The sequence below is a fragment of the Tupaia chinensis genome, unplaced genomic scaffold, assembly GCF_000334495.1.
Source record: "Tupaia chinensis unplaced genomic scaffold, TupChi_1.0 Scaffold000185_1, whole genome shotgun sequence".
NCBI classification, from domain to species: Eukaryota; Metazoa; Chordata; class Mammalia; order Scandentia; family Tupaiidae; genus Tupaia; species Tupaia belangeri.
Window position 1 is genome coordinate 3,713,815 of NW_006159660.1, and position 6,298 is coordinate 3,720,112.

Here is a 6,298-nt window from a genome sequence, read left to right on the forward strand (position 1 = left end):
TCCCCCCCCGGGGGGATGGTCATGCCACCATCCCTTTTCCTCCATTCTCCTTCCGGGAGCTTGGGCATGCACACACACGCGCCCGGCATGTGTTTTAAGCCACCAGGTCCGAGACGCAAACCGCGGTCGACTACATGGGAGTCCAGCGACATAGCCATTACACTAACTGCTGGTTCCCTCATTAAATATTTGTTAAGGACCAGCTAGTGGTATGGTGGCTAAGGTGGCTATATCTCACATGGCTAATTGTGCAGTTCAAGTCCCAGACCCAGCAGCTTGAAAAACTTGCTGGGTGCGTTTACTTGCATGCTCAAAATCCTAAGAGGAGACTAGAAGAGAAGGGATTATATCATGGCCATACCTCCAGGGGGGAGGAGTAATTTCTCATTTTCTCCCTCTCTCTCTCTTCCTTTCTTTCTCTCTTCAGCTAGCATACATGTCCTACACCAAGAACTAAATGTATATACATGTATATGTATATATATTCAGCAAATATAGTGAAAGCTAATACATAAATATATATGGCATGTGTGCTAGCTGGAGAGAGACATATATGTGTATTCGTTCAGCATCTATTTTGCACCATATCACCATTGTGGGGAGCACAAACATAAATGAGAAAAGATTCTAACTCTCAATGAGCTATATATTATGCTACTTTGAAATATAATTGAAATCTTTTTCTGAAAGCACTTAGAATAATGTCAGACACATGTAAGTCTTTATAAATGGAGGCCATTATTATTATTTGAAGCTGAATAGAAGAGTGGGAAACAGAAATAAGAACTGAGAGAATGGCAACTGTGAAGACTTCTTTAAAAATAAATAACAAAAAATGCAACTAAACTGTTTTCAATGTAAAAGACATTTATTGGTTTTTCAAAGTGGAAAAGTCTAGAGGTAGGGTAATAATTGGTTATGATCCAATCAGAACTTTAACTTCATATCTTTGCAATTCTTTTTAAGGTTAGTTATTTCTTCCATGAGAGAGCTAGAGAAAGAGAGAGAGAGAGGCACCCCGATAGAGTCTTCGTGCCACACTACTCCCCTCTCTCAGTCAGCCCGTATCATGGGCATGCACATGTATAAGCCCACTGTGTACAGGGAGGTCTCAGGGTGTGTACCTGGAACCTTCCCATGTGGTTCCAGCATTGTAGAGCATTACATTATTGCTGTACCATTAGCCAGATCCCATTTCTTTGTGATTCTTTTGGTAGTATTTTCTCTCTGTATTGGCTTTATTCTTAGGCTGATAGCAAGATGATTGTTGTAATTCTAGACTTCATATTTGCATACAGTATCCAGAGAAAGGGAGAATTCATCTTTTCTTGTTGCTCTCTGAGAAATGCAGCAACTTCTTTCCTTCAAACTCCAGCAAACCTTCCTTCTCATCTCAGTATACCAACTAAGCCACAAGCTTTTCTCTCAACCAATCCCTAGGTCACGGAATGTCCTGGACTACTTGGCTTAGTCCTGGTTCCTGACCCAAGAGCTGGTAAGAGGATGAGATTACTGTATCATTAGAATGGTCTTCTTATAATGCAGTAACAGCCAATCCCCAAATCACACTGGCTGAACACAGCAAGAATGCTATTTCTTGCTCACTGCATGTTAATATGGGTCGGCAGTGGAAGCTCTACCTTTATAGTCATTCTGGGATCCAGGCTAAGGAAGCTTCTTGACACATGCTTTAGTAATCACTACAGCAGGGAGCAGAGGACCTGGTGAATCATACACTAGCTTTTAAAAACTCTGCCTGGAAGTGCCATGCTATCATTTTTATTCACATTTTATAGGCCAAAGCAAGTCACATGGCCACCCATAACTTCAATGATATGGGAAATGTAGTCTTATCATGCATCCAGGAAAATGACAATACTAGCACATAGCCCCAGTTACTATTATAATTACCCTTCGCTCAATCAGTGCCAACTGTAACTAGAGTTAATTTCTCCTGAAGTACTTGTAATTCTTTGAGAAGGGAATCCCTTAGCAAAAATCAGGTATTATTAAGAAGGGAGCAATAACATTTGTAATATTAGTTGTATGAAAGCGAATGGATGTAAGACATCAAAGAAATAGAGAAAGTACGATTCTGAACAGATTGGGAAGAGTCAAAGAGAACAGAAGCAACCATGTAGGAATGCAGCAGAAAGGTCCTGGTGAAAATAGGCAGCAAGGCCAGTGGTGTATGAGTGAGTATCTCTGAGTATCTTTGCTGCTATACTCCCCAGTCCAGGAGTGGGAGCATGAAAAGTGGATCAGAAAGGTATGTGGAGATGGCAGATGAGTTGAAAGGCTTTGAGGAAAGTTTAGGGTTGTTGAAGTTGGAGGGTAATAGAAGTCAAGGAATTCAAATAGGTAATGGGGCCAAAGTCATAGTACAACTTAGAAAAGTCAAGCTAGGATAAGTCCTTGAGAAGAATCTGGAAGACTTGTGGCAAGTGGTACAGACAGATGAAATGGAGTCCAAATGATGGAAAATGGAGGACTGCCAATCTGGAAAGGAAACTGAAACAAAGAAAAGGCTTCTCTCTCATTGGCCCCATGGGTGTTAGAGAGAGGAGGTCTCTAGGGAAGAAGACAGTGTAAGTTTACATTCGATTCGGGTTTCTACCCAGGGGAGACAACACAGTATAAAAGAAAGAACTCTAGGTCTGTAGTCAGGAAACGTGGGTGGAGGTCTCATTAGTTACTATAAATAGCTTTAGTGGGCAAACCATCATAAACTTTCAGTGCTTGTTTCCTTAGCTAAAGAAAAGAGAAAATAAAGCCTCCCTTATCTTTTTCAGAGCTGTGTGTGAAGATAGAATGAAATAGGAAAATCCCTTGACAGACTAAGAAGTCAGACTGTATGTACAGAATTATAATAGTGATGTGGGTTAGTGAGAAATGTAAAGGTTTAAGATAAAGGCAAGATGATGAATAGGGCCCTTAGGGCAGGACAAAAGCAAAAATGAAGCTGAATAAATAATGAAGCTGAGATATCAGAGGGCTGATAGGCATTGTCTTGATTAAGACTTTCTTTTTTTATTTTTGGAGAGGTTTTTTGCTATAGGGCGCATGCACTCGCCAGAAAGACAGAGACAGACAGAAAGCGAGAAATCACCCCCCCCAGGGGGGATGGCCACACCGCAATCCCTTCTCCAGCATTCTCCTCTCGGGATCTTAGGCATGCATGCACATGCGCCCAGCGTGTTTAAGCCACCAGGTCCTGGACTAGAACCGCAGTCAACTACATGGGAGTTCAGCGACATAGCCATTACATTAACTGCTGGTCCCTTGGTTAAGACTTTCAATTGCAAGGGATAGGAACCCAAGTCAAATTGGTCTAGGAGTGAAATAAGATAGAATGAAATAGAATTCATTGCAAGGGTAAAAATGGCTTCGTGGATAGAGGATTCAGGTGCTCTAGTGTAGTGGTTGTTAATGTCTCCCTCTGCCTCAGGTCTCTGCCTTCCTCTATTTTGGTTTCATTTGAGGCAGGTTGTCCTAAAATGGTGACAAAAATTGTTCCCAGCAACTTCCAGTTAGGTTGCACCAGCTTAGCAACCCTCGCAGAAAGAGTGCCCCTTTCTCATTTCAACAAAAACCATGAGCTAACATTATGCGGCCCAGGTCACACATTCCTCTTTGATGAATCAATCACCATCTGAACAGAGTGGACAGAAAGAGTGGGTGAGAAATGCACGCTGGGGTGCAAGTGAGAACCACCCTGTCCACCACAGGAAGTGAGCTTAAGAGACTCCTCCCAGGAGCCATGATTGTGGAGAAGAGGATGCAGGATGACCGAAGGCAAAACAGTCGAGGGAGGATTCCAAGCAGAGGGAGAGTGTTACTTCTGAGAAAGGCAAGTTTAAAAAGGGGTTTACTAAATGTGCTTTCAGGGATGAGGAGGTGGCATAGTGAGACAGATGCTGAAACAGAAATCTGCAAGTTAAAGGCCAGGACAGCAAGGGCAGACCTAGTGCGTTCTTTCAGAAACAGTCCTTTAGGAGGGAAAAGCAGCCACTGTCACTTACTTTTAGTTAGTTCTGTGCTGGGTAGGTGTTTTTGTTCCTAACTGTTGGTGGCAGTGGGTGGGAGACAGAAAGGCTGCGTCAGTAGGAAGAAACTAGCCCTTAGAGTGATACCGGAGATACAAACATAGAGGCCCATAACATTACGATTTTATAACTTTGTGAGTCTCAGTGGAAAAAAGCAACAAAGAAATGATCATTAAATTTAGTAGAAGTTACAGCCTGTCAAAGGAATGTGCAACGTGACTGACACGGCATGGTAGGTCCTCTCCACCCACGTACTGAATATAAAGACCCTCCCTATTTTGCCTTTTTTCCACCCTCTTTCATACACATTATACCTGCATGCAGGCACATAACGGCAGGGGAGGATTCTCTTGGAACATTGTCAGAATCATTCTTCAGACCTCCCAGGTAGGTCACTACCCTGAAATGAAAAGACGCCAGCCTCCTACTTTTGAAACCAGTGGAATAGGGCTGATTAAAGCTGACTCCATACTGAGCAAATACTGTGAAAAGCAATTTAGTTTTGGATCCATCCTCTGGTTGCTAACAATTGCATCCCCATCACCCCTGATATTGGTACAGTTCCCAGCACGTTCAAACATAAGGGTCTTACCTCTATGCTTAACCAAATGAAGACACTAGCCCCCTTCTGACCCTGGTTTGATGATGTGACAAAGCATTGTAGCACAGGGACCAGCAGCTGGCATAATGGCTATGTTGCTGGGCTCCCATGTAGTCGATTGCAGTCTGAGTCCTGGACCCGGTGGCTTAAACTCACGCCAGGCGCGTGTGCGTGCATACCCAAGATCCCGAGAGGAGAATGGAGGAGAAGGGATTGTGGCATGGCCATTCCCCCAGGGAGTGATTTCTTGCTTTCTGTCTCTCTGTCTCTCTCTGTCTTTCTGGGGAGCACATGTGCCCTATAGCAAAAACCTCTCCAAAAAAAAAAAAAAAAGAATTGCAGCACAGAGATTGTAGTTCCAGATTAGGGCATTGCAAGGCCAGGGTGAGTCCTTATTATGACTTAAAAGGCTGAATCCCAAGCATAGATAAGGACAATTTAGAGAACCTAATTCCTTCAGGAAAAAAAAAAAAATCCCATAACTTCTGAATTCTTATCTAATAATCTAATATACATGCCTCCTATTAATCTGTCCTCTGTAGTTATTGGCAGGAAAGTTTCTCTGGTTACAGACCCTAGAGTTCTGGTATGCTGTTGACTCCCACCTCCAAAACACATACCTTGGTCACTAGGCCCTGTGCACACAGTGTAGGCAGAGGTATTACTTTGAAAAGAAAGATCACATGAACATAGAATTTCCACCTAGAATTGCTAGGTATATACCCCATAAGAAATGAAAATAGGTATTCAAACAAACGCTTGATGCACAAATGTTCATGGCAGCACTATTCACAACAGCCAAAATCTGGCAACAACCTAAACGTCCATCAGCAACTGAACAGATAAATAAATTGTGGCATACACCTATCAGAGAATACTGTCTGGCAAGAAAAAGGGATGAAGAAACACGCTCCAACATGTATAAACCTTAAAATGTATGCTAAATGAAAGAAGCCAGACATAAATTGTCACAAACTAATTCTATTTACGTGAAATATTCAGAATTGGTAAATCATTCATAAAGACAGAAAAATTGGTTATTTCCAAGGGCTAGGAGAAGAAAAGAATGGCAAATGAGTACGAGTTCTTTTTTTGGGGGGTGGGAGGTGTCGTTCTTTTTTTTGTTTGTTTTTACCCCAGAGGGAATGTATACATGTGCAAAAGAGAGAGAGAAAGACAACTCTCCAACAGGGCCTGGTCAAACCATAATAATTTTGCCCTCCAGTTCTTCAACCTATCAGGATCCTGGGCACACATGGTGTGTGGCATGGTTTTCAAGCCACCAGGGCCAGGACGTGAACCGTGGTCAACCATGTGGGATCTTGCTCCCTCTGCACAGTGCTTCACTGCTACGCCACAGGGCCAGTCCTGAGATTTTTGTTTCATGGTTTGTTTGTTTGTTTGTTTGTTTGTTGGGGGGGTGATGAAAGTGTTTTGGAACTGAAAAGAGGTGACAATTATATAATATTGTGAATATATTATCTGCCACTGAATTGTTAACTTTAAAATAATTACTTTCATGCTATGCCAGTTTCACCACAAAAAAAAAGAAAAAGAAAGAAAGAAAGAAAGAAAGAAAGAAAGAAAGAAAGAAAGAAAGAAAGAAAAAGGCAGAGTGATACTGACTCAGCTGACATATACATTTACTCCC